An 18,654-nucleotide genomic window follows, 5' to 3' on the forward strand; every position below is an offset into this window, starting at 1 on the left:
ATGTTTTCCTCTAAGAGTTTTATAGTGTCCAGTCTTACATTTAGGTCTCGAATCCATTTTGAGTTTATTTTTCTGTATGGTGTTAGGGAGTGTTCTAATTGCATTCGTTTACATGTAGCTTTCCAGTTTTCCCAGCACCACTTATTGAAGAGACTGTCTTTTCTCCATTGTATATCCTTGCCTCCTTTGTCATAGATTAGTTGACCCAAGGTGCATGGGTATATCTATGGGTTTTCTATCTTGTTCCATTGATCTATGTTTCTGTTTTTGTGCCAGTACCATATTGTCTTCATTACTGTAGCTTTGTAATATAGTCTGAAGTCAGGGAGTCTGATTCCTCCAGCTCTGTTTTTTTCCCTCAAGACTGCTTTGGCTATTCGGGGTCTTTTGTGTTTCTGTACAAATTTTAAGATTTTTTGTTCTAGTTCCATAAAAAATGCCATTGGTAATTTGATAGGGATTGCATTGAATCTGTAGATTTCTTTGGGTAGTATAGTCATTTTCACAATATCGATTCTTCCAATCCAAGAACATGATATATCTCTCCATCTATTGGTATCATGTTTAATTTCTTTCATCAGTGCCTTATAGTTTTCTGCATACAGGTCTTTTGTCTTCCTAGGTAGGTTTATTCCTAGGTATTTTATTCTTATTGTTGCAATGGTAAATGGGAGTGTTTCCTTAATTTCTCTTTTAGATTTTTCATCATTATTGTATAAGAATGCAAGAGATTTCTGTGCATTAATTTTGTATCCTGCAACTTTACCAAATTCATTGATTAGCTCTAGTAGTTTTCTGGTGGCATCTTTAGGATTCTTTATGTATAGTATCATGTCATCTGCAAACAGTGGCAGTCTTACTTCTTCTTTTCCAATTTATATTCTTTTATTTCTTTTTCTTCTCTGATTGCCATGGCTAGGACTTCCAAAACTATGTTGAATAATAGTTGTGAGAGTGGACATCCTTATCTTACTCCTGATCTTAGAGGAAATGCTTTCAGTTTTTCACCATTGAAAATGATGTTTGCTATGGATTTGTTGTATATGGCCTTTATTATGTTGAGGTAGGTTCCCTCTATGCCCACTTTCTGGAGAGTTTTTATCATAAATGGGTGTTGAATTTTGTCAGAAGCTTTTTATGCAACTATTTAGATGGTCATATGGTTTTTATTCTTCAATTTGTTAATATGGTGTATCACATTGATTGATTTGCATATATTGAAGAATCCTTGCATCCCTGGGATAAATCCCACTTGATCTTGGTGCATAATCCTTTTAATGTGTTGCTGGATTCTGTTTGCTAGTATTTTGTTGAGGCTTTTTGTATCTATATTCATCAGTGATATTGGTCTGTAATTTTCTTTTCTTGTAGTATCTTTGTCTGATTTTGGTAACAGGGTGATGGTGGCCTCATAGAATGAGTTTGAGAGTGTTCCTGCTCCACAATTTTTTGGAAGAGTTTGAGAAGGATGTGTGTTAGCTCTTTTCTAAATGTTTGATAGAATTCACCTGTTAAACATCTGGTCCTGGACTTTTGTTTGTTGGAGGTTTTTTTGTTTTTGTTTTTTTGCGATACATAGGCCTCTCACTGTTGTGGCCTGTCCCGTTGTGGAGCACAGGCTCTGGACGTGCAGGCTCAGCGGCCATGGCTCACAGGCCCAGCCGCTCCATGGCATGTGGGATCTTCCCGGACCAGAGCATGAACCCGTGTCTCCTGCATCGGCAGGCAGACTCTCAACCACTGCACCACCAGGGAAGCCCTGTTGGAAGATTTTTAATCACAGTTTCAATTTCATTACTTGTGATTGGTCGGTTCATATTTTCTCTTTCTTCCTGGTTCAGTCTTGGAAGGTTATACCTTTCTAAGAATTTGTCCATTTTTTTCAGGTTGTCCATTTTATTGGCAGAGTTGCTTGTAGTAATATGATAGGATGCTTTGTATTTCTGCCGTTTCTGTTGTAACTTCTCTTTCTCATTTCTAATTTTATTGATTTGAGTCCTCTCCCTCTTTTTCTTGATGAGTCTGGCTAATGGTTTATCAATTTTATCTTCTCAAAGTCCCAGCTTTTAGTTTAATTGATCTTTGCTATTGTTTCTTTGTTTCTATTTCATTTATTTCTGCTCTGATCTTTATGATTTCTTTCCTTCTGCTAACTTTGGGTTTTGTTTGTTCTTCTTTCTCTAGTTCCTTTAGGTGTAAGGTTAAATTGTTTATTTGAGATTTTTCTTCTTACTTGAGGTAGGCTTGTATAGCTATAAACTTCCCTCTTAGAACTGCTTTTGCTGCATCCCATAGGTTTTGGATCGTCGTGTTTTCTTTGTCATTTGTCTCTAGGTATGTTTTTATTTCATCTTTGATTTCTTCAGTGATTTCTTGGTTATTTAGTAGTGTATTGTTTAGCCTCCATGTGTTTGTGTTTTTTACGTTCTTTTCCCTGTAATTGATTTCTAATCTCATAGCTTTGTGGTCAGAAAAGATGCTTGATATGATTTCAATTTTCATAAATTTACTGAGGCTTGATTTGTGACCTAAGATGTGATCTATCGTGGAGAATGTTCTGTACACACTTGAGAAGAAAGTGTAATCTGCTGTTCTTGGATGGAGTGTCCTATAAATATCAATTAAATCTATCTGGTCTATTGTGTCATTTAAAGCTTTTGTTTCCTTATTTATTTTCATTTTGGATGATCTGTCCATTGCTGTAAGTGAGGTATTATTGTGTTACTGTCGATTTCCTCTTTTATAGTTGTTAGCAGTTGCCTTATGTATTGAGGTGCTCCCATGTTGGGTGCATATATATTTATAATTGTTACATCTTCTTCTTGGATTGATCCCTTGATCATTATGTAGTGTCCTTCCTTGTCTCTTGTAACATTCTTTATTTTAAAGTCTATTTTATCTGATATGAGTATTGCTACTCCAGGTTTCTTTTGATTTCCATTTGTATGGAATATCTTTTTCCATCCCTTCACTTTCAGTCTGTATGTGTCCCTAGGTCTGAACTGGGTCTCTTGTAGACAGCATATATATGGGTCATGTTTTTGTATCCATTCAGCAAGACTGTGTCTTTTGCTCGGAGCATTTAATCCATTCACCTTTAAGGTAATTATCGATATGTAGGTTCTTATGACCATTTGCTTAATTGTTTTGGGTTTGTTTTTGTAGGTCCTTTTCTTCTCTTGTGTTTCCCACTTAGGGAAGTTCGTTTAGCATTTGTTGTAGAGCTGTTTTGGTGGTGCTGAATTCTCTTAGCTTTTGCTTGTCTGTAAAGCTTTTGATTTATCCATCGAATCTAAATGAGATCCTTGCTGGGTAGAGTAATCTTGGTTGTAGGTTCTTCCCTTTCATCACTTTAAGTATATCATGCCACTCCCTTCTGGCTTGCAGAGTTTCTGCTGAGAAATCAGCTGTTAACCTTATGGGAGTTCCCTTGTATGTTGTCGTTTTTCCCTTGCTGCTTTCAATAATTTTTCTTTGTCTTCAATTTTTGCTAATTTGATTACTGTGTGTCTCAGCATGTTTCTCCTTGGGTTTATCTTGTATGGGACTCACTGAGCTTCCTGGACTTGGGTGGCTATTTCCTTTCCCATGTTAGGGAAGTTTTCGACGTAATCTCCTCAAACATTTTCTTTCTCTCTCTCTTCTCCTTCTGGGACCCCTATAATGTGAATGTTGTTGCATTTAATGTTGTCCCAGAGGTCTCTTAGGCTGTCTTCATTTCTTCTCATTCTCTTTTCTTTATTCTGTTCTGCAGCAGTGAATTCCACCATTCTGTCTTCTAGGTCACTTATCCGTTCTTCTGCCTCAGTTATTCTGCTATTGATTCCTTCTAGTGTATTTTTCATTTCAGTTACTGTATTGTTCATCTCTGTTTGTTCTTTAACTCTTCTAGATCTTTGTTAAATATTTCTTGCATCTTCTGGATCTTTGCCTCCACTCTTTTTCTGATGTCCTGGATCATCTTCACTATCATTATTCTGAATTCTTCTTCTGGAAGGTTGCCTATGTCCACTTCATTTAGTTGTTTTTCTGGGGTTTTACCTTGTTCTTTCATCTGGTACATAGCCCTCTGACTTTTCATCTTGTCTATCTTTCTGTGAATGTGGTTTTTGTTCCACAGGCTGCATGATTGTAGTTCTTCTTGCTTCTGCTGTCTGCCCTCTGGTGGATGAGGCTATCTAAGAGTCTTGTGCAAGTTTCCTGATGAGAGGGACTGGTCTCTGTACCCTTTTATGAATTAATTCCATGTCTGACGTTTTCTCCTTAGTTCAATCATAATTAAAATATCTGCTAGCAGTAACAGTTTGTGAGCATGAGTGCAAATACTGCCAGTGTTATGGAGTACCTGCTATGCCTTTCCCATCTCAACATACTCCTATTCAACTAGAAAATTTCCATTTAGCCTTTAAGCCTCAGTTTATATGTCTTCCCCTCACCAGAAGCCCTTCTTGATGTCTCTGGGCAATGCCAAGTGCTCCCTTTTCTGTGTTTTCATGATGCCTTTCTTTACCTCTCTTATGGCCCTTGTGATGTAGCTAATCATTAGCTTTCATATCCCTTCAGTCATGCGATTGTAATGCCCTAGAGGGCAGGGACTGTATGTTACTCATTTTTTGTATGCTTGGTGACAATTACTATTATATAGTGAGTGCTCAATAAATATTAAATGAGTAAATAATATAATTAATGCTAAACAAAATGATGGGCTTTTCATTTTGGTCACTTTTATGTTACATAAATTAAAATAATATAATTTCAAAAGCTATTTCATAGGTGTCTTTAAATAAAGGAGGAAAAGAGTTCTTTATTCCTCTCTGAGCTGTATAAGTAGTTGCCTGGGTTTATATTTCATTTGACATTAATTCTGCTGGCCACAGTACACTGCCTGAAGAGCTGTCAGACTTCTTCCTTCACTGCTGCTCTTTTGCATGTCTCACATCAAAGTGCTATATGGAAGTTTATTCATATTGAATCTTTCTGGATCCTTGCACTAGTTTGGAAGAAGGATCCATTTGGGAGATTAACTGTGTGTTTCCCTAATATTGACTAAGTCTTTTCACCAAGAATTATTGCTGTGGTTTTCCTTGGCTTAACCCCCACCTGTTCCTAGACAATCACTGGCTCAGAAGTTTTGGTCCTTTATGTGCTTGTTTTAATCCAGTTTAAGTTTTGTTCCCATTATTTATTTTGCAAGCCTTTATGCAGCTGCTAAGTTATTTTTCTATTTAGGAAAGTGGCTTTAAAGCCTCTTTATCCCAAGAAGTTTATATGGAAAACAGCAGCCATTCAAACCTGTACCCAGGCAAACAATCTTTAAACAAATACCAACTGAATACTTTTATGTGCCAGGAATTATTTTGGGTGGTAGAGACACAGTAGGGAATACAATAAGGTTCCTTGCTCCCTTGGCACATACTTTCCAGTAGATAGAAGATAGATAATAACGAATAAACAAGTATACCCGTTTACTTCATAGCATATAATTATCAGATTGTAATCTGAGCTCCCAATCTTATGGCTTCTGGTCAGGTTGTGAAAGCATTGGCTGGCGATCAGAGGGTGGAAAAATAGGTTGAGATATTTATTCCCCTCTCACTCTGTAACTAGCAGCATGGTTCTGGCGGTCCTGCATTACTCTACAGCCACAGCTCCTGTCAGATGGCACATCTGTGGGTCCAGCTGTTGCCACTTCTGGTAACACTGATCACTACCTTGCCCCTTCAGGCCTAAGGGTGGCAACAGTTTTGTGCTATAATAGCCATACTGTGCACACCTCTATAAATAGAATATACTTTTAAGTCTCTTCATTTAAACCTGTTTGGGTGTGCCTTCTGTTTCCTGTGAAGACCATGAATGATACAGCAGGGATGTTAAAGGATAATCACCCACACACATAGATGCTCCTTCCATCCATTTCTATGGAGGAAGAATATTCTAGTCCTGTATCTTACACATCAGAAGTACTTAAATATATTTTGTTACTGATAACAAAAAGTCTCTGAAAAATCTAATCTGGGGTCCCCAGAGCCCTTGGAAAATAGGATCACACAGATCTCATCCATTCTTTGAGGTTAGTTTTACCTATAATTTGGTTTCATGAACACAAACTATTATAGCTATGTACTACATTTCTTCAGATGAAACTGTCAAAAGGTTTATACTCCAAAAACCTGGAAATCTCTTCATATTAAATAGAGAAGTAATATTTTAGGGAAATAGAGGCTTACTGATTTAAACAATATGAATATTATTGTAACTACCAGCGGTGAAACTGTATTTGCTATATGATTTACAGAATGGGGTAAAAGTGTTATCAAATTTATTCTTTTCTCTCCAAGGATATTAAACTCTGGCTACTTCTATGGCTACTAGAGAATCATGTACTCTGATGTCTAAGAACATAAAAGTAATCTAACACAATATTCTAAATAACAAAACATGAATTTCTATGACAAAATCTCCAGGAATTAGCTCTCCAGATTTTGTCAGGATATTTTCAGTTTGTGAGATCTATCATACTACCTTATCATACTACCTTATAGGGGAATCTATTCCATTTGTGATACCTGTAAGTATTAGAAAACCCTTCCTTATATTCACCTCAAATCAACCTCTCTGTAACTTCCTTTTGTTGATCCCAGTTCTGGTTTCACATAAGTGAGAATTACTCAAAGCTGGAGTTAAAGAAAAAAAAAAAAAAAGAGACTACCTGAAAGGATTGGATGTAACAGTGCCTACAAGGCCAGGAATAGTTCCTATTCCCACCAGCCAGACTTTGGAAAACCTCCAAATAAAAAAGACAATGGGTAGAGTACACAGAAGGTTTTGCTTCTTGATGGGGAATAATGAACCCTACACTAAATAGTGCTCCATTCAACCAAATAAATCTTAAAGTAAGACCTGAAGGGAGCAAACTGTTTCCAAGCAGCTTAACTGAATCCTGGCGTGGGGGGAGGGGAACTCTCAAGAATATTTATGAAAGTAAAATATCCAGAATTTAACAAGGTAAAATTCATGTTTGGCCTCATGTTAAAGTTAGCTGGCATGTAAAGAAACAGGAAAACAGAACCCATAAAGAGGAGATAAATCAATCAATTGGGACTGACACTGATATTAAAATTAGCAAAGACACTAAAATAGTTATTTTAACTGTACTCTTCAAGCTTGAAAAGTTAAATAGAAACATGAAAATATGATACTAAAATCTAAATTCTACAGATGAAGTTTACAATGTGTGACATGAAAAATATACTAGATGGAATTATAATAGATTATACACTGCAGGTAGAAAAAGTAGAGAAGTTCAAGAAATACCAATAGAATCCACAGAAAATGAAACACAGGGAGAAGTCAATTTAAAAAAATTAACAGAGGGTCTTGATCTGTGGCATAACTTTAAGTGGCCTAATATACATGTAATTGGAAAAGTATTTGAAGAAGTAATGATCAACTTTTTTCTAAATTTGATGAAAACTATAAAACCATTGATATAAAACGGTCAATAAATCTCAGTCACAAGAAATAGAAGAAAACTACCACAAGGCACAACATAATTAAATTGCTTAATGCTAATAATCAAGAGAAAAAATTAAATGCATCCAGAGTAGACAAAAGCCAACAGCAGAGATAAAATAGAATCATGAAAACTATTCAATAACAAAAAGTCAGAGAAATAGGGAAAGGAAAATAAAAAACAGATGGGACAAAGGGAAAAGAAATAGCAAGGGGTCAGAATGGCCACCATCAAAAAAGTCTACAAACAATAAATGTTGGAGAGGGTGTGAGGAAAAGGGAACCCTCTTGCACTGTTGGTGGGGATATAAATTGATACAGCCACTATGGAGAACAGTATGGAGGTTCCTTAAAAAACTAAAAATAGAACTGCTATATGACCCAGCAATCCCACTACTGGACATATACCCTGAGAAAACCATAATTCAAAAAAGACATGTACCACAGTGTTCACTGCAGCACTATTTACAATAGCCAGGACATGGAAGCAACCTATGTGTCCATCGACAGATGAGTGGATAAAGAAGATGTGGAACTATATACAATGGAATATTACTCAGCCATAAAAAGAAATGAAATTGAGTTATTTGTAGTGAGTTGGATGGACCTAGTGTCTGTCACACAGAGTGAAGTAAGTCAGGAGGAGAAAAACAAATACCGTATGCTAACACATATATATGGAATCTAAAAAAAAAAAAAAGTTTCTGATGAACGTAGGGGAAGAACAGGAATAAAGACACAGATGTAGAGAATGGACTTGAGGACATGGGTAGGGGGAAGGGTAAGCTGGGATGAAGTGACAGAGTAGCATTGACATATATACACTACCAAATGTAAAATAGATAGCTTGTGGGAAGCAGCTACATGGCACAGGGAGATCAGCTCAGTGCTCTGTGATCACCTAGAGGGGTGGGATAGGGAGGGTGGTAGGGAGGTGCAAGAGCAAGGGGATATGGGGATATATGTATACATATAGCTGATTCACTTTGTTATACAGCAGAAACTAATGCAACATTGTAAAGCAATTATACTCCAATAAAGATGTTAAAAAAAAAATAAAGGAGCACCTCTAAAAAAGGAAATAGCCAGATAATAAATTTAAACCTAACCATATCAATAATAACATTAAATATAAATGGTTTAAATCACTCATGGGCCAAAAAATAAATCAAAAGAGAAATTAGAAAGTATTTTGAACTGAATGAAAATGAAAACACAACATATCAAATTTTGTGAGATGCTATTAGATCACTACTAGGAAGAGTTTTATAGCACTAAATATCAATATTAGAAAAGCAAAAAGTTCTCAAATCAATGACTTCAGTTACCATTTTAAGAAATAATATTTATCCCATTAGGATGGTTACTATAAAAAGAAAAAAGGAACAGAAAATAACAAGTGTTGGCAAGGATGTGGAGAAATTTGAACACTTGTGGGAGGCTAACGCACTGTTGGTGGGATTGTAAAATGTTACAAGCACTATAGAAAACAGTATAGAGGTTCCTCAAAAATTAACAATAGAATTACCATATGATCCAGTAATCCCATTTCTGAGTATACATTTAAAAGAACTGAAAACAGGGTTTCAAAGATATATTTGTACAACCACGTTGAAAGAAGTGCTATTCACAATAGCCAAGAGGTGGAAGCAACCTAAATGTTCATAGATGGATGAATGGACAAACAAAACGTGGTGTGAGCATACAATGGAATATTATTCGGCCTTAAAAAGGAAAGAAATCTTGTCATATGATACAACATGCATGCACCTTGAGGACATTATGCTAAGTGAAATAAGCCACTAAAAAAAGACAAATATTGTAGGATTCCATTTATATGAGGTATCTAAAGCCGTCAAATTCATAGAAAGAGAAAGTAGAATGATGTTTACCAGTGGCTGGGGTGGGGGAAAGGGGGAGCTATTGTTTAATAAATACAGGGTTTCAGTTTTGCACAAAGAAAATATTCTGTATATCTGCTTCACAACAATGTGAATATACTGAATACTGCTAAACTGTACACTTAAAAGAAAAAACTAAATACAATGTGGGATCCTGAATTAGATATTGGAACAGAGAAAGAATATTGGTGGAAAAACAAGGAAACTTGAGAAGGCTTTTAGTTTAGTTAATAGTATTGCACTAATGTTACTTTCCTGATTTTGATCACTCTATCATGGTTATGAAAGACATTCACATTAGGAGAAGCTGTGTAAAGGGTATATAGGAATCCTGTTTACAGTGTTTGCAACTTTGCATAAAATTATTTCAAAATAAAATGTTTACAAAATTTAAGAAGAGAAAGTGTAAAAGTAAGAGCAAATTAATTCCAAATTAAGCCAAAGAAAGGAAATAATATAAAACAGAGCAGAAACCAATGAAACAGCAAAACAGTATGGAAAATCAATGAAACCAAAAGCTGTTTGTTTCGTTTTGTTTTGTTTTTCATTTCTTGGCTTTTTAAAAAATTTTATTGGAGTATAGTGGATTTACAATGTTGTGTTAGTTTCAGGTGTACAGCAAAGTGAATCTGTCATACATATACATATATCCACTCTTTTTTTTTTTGCGGTACACGGGCCTCTCACTGTTGTGGCCTCTCCCACTGCGGAGCACAGGCTCCGGACGTGCAGGCCCAGCAGCCATGGCTCACAGGCCCAGCCGCTCTGCGGCATGTGGGATCCTCCCGGACCGGGGCACGAACCCATGTCCCCTGCATCGGCAGGCAGATTCTCAACCACTGTGCCACCAGCGAAGCCCCTATCCACTCTTTTTTAGATTCTTTTCCCATATAGGCCATTACAGAGTATTGAGTAGAGTTTTCTGTGCTATAAAAATCTGGTAAACTTGTAGGCAGACTGATGAGGCAAAAGAGAGAATACAGAATTTGCTAATGTCAGGAGTGAGAGAAATGATATCACCACAGATTCTACAGATATCAAAAGGATTGTAAGGAAATATTATGAATAACTTTATGCTATTAAATTCAACAACATGGATGAAACAGACAAATTCCTTGAAAGACACAAAGTACCAAAGAGAAAAGACACAAGAAAAAACAGCCTGAGTAGCCTTATATTTATTACAGGAATTGAATTTGTCGATAAAAACATTGCAACAAAAAAACTTCTGGTCTGAATGGCTTCCTTGGTGAATTCTGCTATATATTTATAAAAGCAATTCTATGCAAACTTTTCAAAAACATTAAAGGGAAGACAATACATCCTAAGTCATTCTATGAGGTCAGCACAATCCTGTTACCAAAATCAGACAAGAAAATAAATCCACAGACCAATATACTTTATGAACATAGGTGGAAAATTCTAAAAGAAATTTCAGCAATCAAATTCAATAATATATAAATCCCAAGTGGGGTTTATGCCAGGAAGGGAAATTTGGTTTAACGTTCTAAAGTCAATGTAAAGACCCAGAATTGCCAAAGCAATCCTGAGGAATAAAAACAAAGCAGGAGGCATAACTCTCCTAGACTACAGGTAATGCTACAAGCTAAGTAATCAAAACAGTGGTATTGGTACAAAACCAGACATAAAACCACACACCTACAGTTGATTAATCTTTGACAAAGGAGGCAAGAATATAAAATGTGAAAAAGACAGTCTTTTCAGCAAGTGGTGCTGGGAAAGTTGGACAGCTGCATGTAAATCAATGAAGTTAGAACACATCCTCACACTATGCACAAAAATAAACTTAAAATGGCTTAAAGAAGTAAACATAAGACATGACACCATAAAACTCCTAGCAGAGAACATAGGCAAAACATTCTCTGACATAAATCATACCAATGTTTTCTTAGGTCAGTCGCCCAAGGCAATAGAAATAGAAGCAAAAGTAAACAAATGGGACCTAATCAAACTTACAAGGTTTTGCATAACAAAGGAAACCATAAAAAAAGAAAAGACAAGCTACGGAATGGCAGAAAATATTTACAAATGGTGTAACTGACAAGGGCTTAATCTCCAAAATATACAAACAGCTCGTACAACAAAAAAGCAAACAACCAACTGAAAAATGGGCAGAAGACCTTAGTAGACATTTCTCCAAAGGAGACATATATCAATAGATGGCCAGTGGGCACATGAAAATATGTTCAACATCACTAATTATTAGAGAAATGCAAATCAAAACTTCAATGAGGTACTAACTCACACCAGTCAGAATGGCCATCATTAAAAAGTCTACAAATAACAAATGCTGGAGAGGGTGTGGAGAAAAGGGAACCCTCCTACACTGTTGGTGGGAATGTAAGTTGGTGCAGCCACTATGGAAAACAGTATGGAGGTTCCTCAGAAAACTAAAAATAGAGTTACCATATGATTCAGCAATTCCACTCCTGGGCATACCCCCGGACAAAACTATAATTCAAAAAGATACATGCATCCCTATGTTCATACCAGCACTGTTCACAATAGCCATAACATGGAAGCAATCTAAATGTCCATAGACAGATGAATGATAAAGAAGTTGTGGTACATATATACAATGGAATACTACTCAGCCATAAAAAGAACAAAAAATGCCGTTTGCAGCAACATGGATGCAACTAGAGATTATCATACTAAGTGAAGACAGTCAGAAAAAGACAAATACAATATGATATCACTTATATGTGGAATCTAAAATATGGCACAAATAAACCTATCTACAAAACACAAACAGACTCACAGACATAGAGAGCAGACTTGTGGTTGCCAAAGGGGAGGGGAGTAGGGAGAGGGATGGACTGGGAATTTGGGGTTGGTAGATGTAAACTATTATATTTAGAATGGATAAACAATAAGGTCCTACTGTATAGCACAAGGAACTATATCCAATCTCCTGGGATAAACCATAATGGAAAAGAATATTAAAAAGAGAATGTCTATATGTGTATAACTGAGTCACTCTGCTGTGCAGCAGAGATTGGCACAGCATTGTAAGTCAACTATACTTCAATAAAAAAATAAAGTCAATGTAATTCACCATATTAACAAACTAAAAGGAAAAAAACATGATCATCTCAACAAAGAAAACACATCTGACAGAATTCAATAACCATCTTTGAGAAAAACTATCAGCAAATTATAGCAGAAGGGGACTAGCTCAATATAATAAAGGGCATCTATGAAAAACACACACTAATCTCATACTTACTAGTGAGTTGAAGAATATTTTTTCCCTAAGATCAGAAAGGAGATAAGATGTCCATTCTCCCTGCTTTTATTTAGCAGTGACTGGAGATTCCACCTAGTAAAAGACAAGAAAAAGAAATGAAAAGAAGTAAAACTGTCTTGATTCACTGACACAATCATCTATAAAGAAAACCTAATGGAATCTATGAAAAATACTAGAATTAACAAGTGAGTTTGGCAAAATTATAGAATATAACATCAATGTGCAAAAAACTCTTGTATTTATCAATATATATAATAGCATGCAACAATCAGAAATTGAAATTGAAAAGACCGATACCATTTATAATAGCTTCAAAATATATGACATACTTAGGGACAACTCTGATAAAAGACGTCAACAACCTGTACACTGAAGTTTACACATCATTGCTCAGAGAAATTTAAGAAGACTTGGACAAAATGGAGTTATACAGGTATACCCTTGTTTTATTGTGCCTTACTTTATTGCGCCTTGCAGATACTGATTTTTTTGCAAATTGAAATTTCATGGCAACTCTTGTATTAAGCAAGTCTATGGGTGCCATGTTTCTAAAAGTATTTGCTCACTTCCTGTCTCTGTGTCACATTTTGGTAATTGTAATATTTTAAACTTTTTCATTATTATTATATTTGTTACAGTGATCTGTGATCAGTGATATTTGATATTACTATTGTAATTGTTTTGGAGTGTCACAAACTGCAGCCATATAAGATGGTGAACTTAATTGATAAAGGTTGTGTTCTGGCTGCTCCACCTACTGGCTGTTCCCTGATCTCTTCCTCTCCTTGGGCCTCCCTAAACCCTGAGACACAACAATATTCAAATTAGGCCAATTAATAGTCTTACAATGGCCACTAATTATTCAAGTAGAAAGAAAGAGTCACATGTCTCACTTTAAATCAAAAGCTAGAGTAATTAAACTGAGTGAGGAAGGCAGGTGAAAAGCCAAGACAGGCTGAAAGCTAGGTCTCTTGTGCCAAACAGTCAAGCTGAGAATGCAAAGGACAAGTTCTTGAAAGAAATGAAAAGTGCTATTCCAGTGAATACACAAATGATGAAAAAGCAAAGCAGCTTTGCTTTCTTTATTGCTGATACGGAGAAAATTTTACCTGTCTGGATAGAAGTTCAAACCAGCCACACATCACCTTAAGCCAAAGCCTAATCCAGAGCAAGGCCCTAACTCTTTACTTCAGTGAAGGCTGAGGGAGGTGAGGAAGCTGCAGAAGAAAAGTTTGAAGCTAGCAGAGGTTGGTTCATGAGGTTTAGGGAAAGAAGCTGTCTCCATAACATAAAAGTGCAAGGTGAAACAGCAAGTGCTGATATAGAAGCTGCAGCAAAAGTTATCCAGAAGATTTAGCTAAGATAATGAATGAAGGTGGCTACACTAAACAACACATCTTCAGTGCAGATGAAACAAACTTATACTGGAAGAAGATGCCATCTAGGACTTTCATAGCTAGAGAGGACAAGTTAATGCCTGGCTTCAAAGTTTCAAAGGACAGGCTGACTCTCTTGTTAAGGGCTAATGCATCTGTTGACTTTAAGTTGAAGCCAATGCTCATTTACCGTCCCCCAAATCCTAAGGTCCTTAAGAATTATGCTAATTCTACTCTGCCTGTGCTCTCTAAATGGAACAACAAAGCCTGGATGACAGCACATTTGTTTACAACATGGCGTATGGAATATTTTAAGCCCACTGTTGAGACCTATTGCTCAGAAACAAAGATTCCTTTCAAAATATTACTGCTCATTGCCAATGTACCTGGTCACCCAAAAGCTCTGATGGAGATGAACAATGACATTAAGGTTTTCATGCCTGCTAACACAATACTCATTCTGTGCCCATGGATCAAAGAGTAATTTTGACTTTCAGGTCTAATATTTAAGAAATACATTTCATAAGGCCATAGCTGATAGATGGTGATTCTCCTAATGGATCTGGGCCAAGTCAACTGAAGGCTTCTAGAAAGGATTTACCATTCTAGATGCCATTAAGAACTTTTATAATCCACATAAAGAGGTCAAAATAGCAACATTAACAGGTGTTTGGAATAAGCTATTTTAACCCTTATGAATGACTTTGAGGGGTTCAGAACTTCAGTGGAGTAAGTCACTGCAAGTATGGAAATAGCAAGGGAGCTAGAATTAGAAGTAGAGCCTGAAGATGTGACTGAATTGCTGCAATCTTCTGATAAAACTTTAATGGATGAGGAGTTGCTTCTTATGGATGAGCAAAAGTAGTGGTTTCTTGTGATGGGAACTACTCCTGGTGAAGATGCTGTGAAGATTGTTGAAATAACAACAAAATATTTAAAATATTACATAAACTTTGCTAATAAAGCAGTGGCAAGATTTGAGAGGATTGACTCCAATTTTGAAAGAAGTTCTACTGTGAGTAAAATGGTATCAAACAGCATTCCATGTTAGAGAGAACTCATTTATGAAAGGAAGAGTTGGTCAATGCATTAAATTTTTAAATTAGACATAATGCTAATGCACACATAAGAGAGTACAGTAGAGTGTAAATATAGCTTTAATATTCACTGGGAAACCAAAACATTCATGCGACTTGCTTTATTGTGATATTCACTTTATTGCCGTGGTCTGAACTTGAACCTGCAATATCTATGAGGTATGTTTGTGCTGTGTTCATGGGATGAAAGACTCAAAGTTATTAAAATGTCATATCTCCCCAAATTGGTCTATAGTTCTAAAGAAATCTCAGTGAAACTTTTTTGTTTAATTTACAATCGGATTCTAAAATCTATATGGAAATGCAAAGGTACTAAAATAGACAAAACAACTTTGAAAAAGATGAACAAGTTTGAGGATTAATACTACATGACTTCAACAGTTATAATAAAGTTACAGTAACCAAAACATAACGATATTGCCACAAAGATAAATGAATCAGAATAGGCACACACAAAAATGGAATACAAATTTTCAACAAAGGTACAAAGGCAATTCAGTAGAGAAAATAATTATGTTTTTAACAAATGTTACTAGAAGAATTGGATAGCCATATTTAAAAAATGAACTTGGATTCTTACTTTGCATCATATAGATGTATACACTAAAACTCTGAAACTTATATAATAAAACAGGCAAAAAACTTTGTGACCTTGAGTTATGCAAAGATTTCTTATATATAACACCAAAAATATGATTAATACAAGAATAGGGCTTCCCTGGTGGCGCAGTGGTTGAGAGTCTGCCTGCCAATGCAGGGGACACAGGTTTGAGCCCTGGTCTGGGAAGATCCCACATGCCACGGAGCAGCTAGTCCCGTGAGGCACAACTACTGAGTCTGCACATCTGGAGCCTTGCTCCACAACAAGAGAGGCCGCGATAGTGAAGAGGCCCGCGCACCGCAATGAAGAGTGGCCCCCGCTTGCCGCAACTGGAGAAAGCCCTCGCACAGAAACAAAGACCCAACACAGCCAAAAATAAATAAATAAAATAATTATTCTTAAAAAAAAAAAGAATATATTGACAAATACAATTTCATCAAAATTAAAAACTTCTGCCCTTCAAAATACACTGTTAAGAGAATAAAAAGATAAGACACAGACTAGGAGAAAATATTTGTTAATCTTATATATGATAAAAAAAACTTGTGTCCATGATATATAAAGAACTCTCAAAACTCAATAATAAGAAAACAAAAACCTAAAAAGAAAATGAACAAAATATTTGAATGGATGCTTCAGCAAAGAAGATATATAAATGGTAAATTAGCACATGAAAAGATAATCAACATTATTAGTCACTAGAGAGATGTAATTACAACCACAATGAAATACCATTATATACCTATTAGAATGGCTAAGATTGAAAAGACTGACCATACCAAGTATTGGTATGTGGATAAACTGAAACTCTCATATGCTGCTGGTTGTAATGTAAAAAAATATAACCACCTTGGAAAACAATTTTACAGTTTCCTTTAAAGTTAAGCATATATGAACTATATGATCTAGCCACTCCCCTTCTAGATCAAGAGATATGAAAACACAGATCAATACAAAGATTTGAATCAAATGTTCCCAGTACCTTTATCTGTAATAGCCTCAAACTAAAAGCAACCTAACGTCTGGCTGTGCATAAACAAATTGTGGTATATCCATATACTGGACTACTATCCTGCAGTAAAAAGGAATGAAGTAAAAAAAAGGAATGAACCACTGATACGTGTTACAATATGAGTGAATCTCAAAATGACTTTGCTGAGTGAAAGAAGCCAGGCATAGAGAGTAATAGCATATAATTGCACTTATATAAATTCTGGGATATTCAAACTAAATGTTATGACAGAAAGCATATCAGTATTTATCAGGGAAGGGATGGAATGGGAGTATTCTGGGAGAATTAAGAGGGAAGAATCACAAAGAGACATGAGGAATCTTTTAGGTTCACTTTCTAGATTGTGGTGATGGTTCTACAGGTGCTTACATTTGTCAAAACTTATCAAATTCTATACTTTATAGATGTGCAGTTTCTTGTATGCCAGTTATATCTCAATAAAGCTGTTAAAATATCTTCATAAGTAAAAGGATGGTGCAGATCTATTTCCTAGACTATTTGTTTCCTCTAACTTTAGAGAAATAAGAGTTAGCAAAGCAAGGTTCAGAATGGTTAAAGATATCTTTTATAAAAAAACACAAAATTCACTCAATTTGTTCATTTACTTATCAAGCATTTATTGTTATAAATGTATTTAGGCACTGTAAGACTCAACACTTATGAAACTTTGAAGGCAGTTCTGGATATTATTTTATACTGTCTTTGTATCATTTTTATAAACTGCTTTCAAAAGAAAACTTTCATTTCCATACCAGTTGGATGATCTGTAATAAACTCCTGCAATGTTTTGACTTGTATTTATTTCTTCTTTTGTCTAGAGGAATGTATGGTTTCATTCATTAAGCTGGTTGACTGATCACCTGCTAATGTGAATAAAGATATGTATGGGTTGCTTCAAATAATATTATAGGTTCTACTAACCCATGTCAGAAGGAACCACTTGTTTTGTTTTTAACTAAGTCCTCTTAAATCTTCCCACCTTACAGAACCATCACATAGGTCCCTGACTATCCTAAGGTGATTATCATGACCACACTCCTACCTCTATCAATTAAAGGGACAAAACTCTGACCATAATATTTACAAAAGCAGCAAGGACCCTGGATGCACTATCCTTCTTACTTCCTGTAAGAAGACAAGTGAGAGGGAGGGAAGAGAATTAGAGTGGCTAATGTTGACAAGAGAATAAAATAATGGTGCACATTCCAAATAGTATGATCAATCTCTCCTCTATTGGACAGCTGCTGTCTACAATGTATTTTTGTTCTTGAAGTTTCTGTTCTTACTTCTTATCTTCTGGCAGAAATGACTAGAGTAGGACACAAGCAAGGCTCCATCCTATTTTCAGGCTTTGATTGAAGACCTCTCTATTTCACAGTCCCTAAACAAATTCAGTTTTTCCCATTAATTCCCTATTTTCTTCTGGTTGAATCTTCTATTTACTGAATACTTAGACTCATCTGATAAGCCACGGAAACATAGAATTCTAGCATTGAAAAGACCTCAGATTATCTAGTAAGGTGGTTCCAAGTTTCCCAACGTTGGTGTACACAGGCTCCCACTCCCAGACATTCTGATGTACTTGATATGGGTGTGATCTAGTGGTTGGAATTTTTAAAAAGCTCTCCAAGTGATTGTAATGTGCAGCAAAGTTTAGAAGGCACTAATTTGGTACTAATCTCTATCTTTTTTTCGGGCATAGAGCTAGTAGGTGGCCAAGCCAGGACTTGAAAGAGGATCAGTTGCTACTTGGGCCAATGCACTTTCCACTGCTCTAATATTGTGTTCCTTGTTAAGGTAATAGCACCAAATGAGAGTAAGGGTAAAAATCAGAGCACTGCTTGAGACTTCATTAAGGTATGTGGTACACTTAATGTGCACTAA

The sequence above is a fragment of the Orcinus orca genome, chromosome 3 (assembly GCF_937001465.1).
Source record: "Orcinus orca chromosome 3, mOrcOrc1.1, whole genome shotgun sequence".
NCBI lineage: Eukaryota > Metazoa > Chordata > Mammalia > Artiodactyla > Delphinidae > Orcinus > Orcinus orca.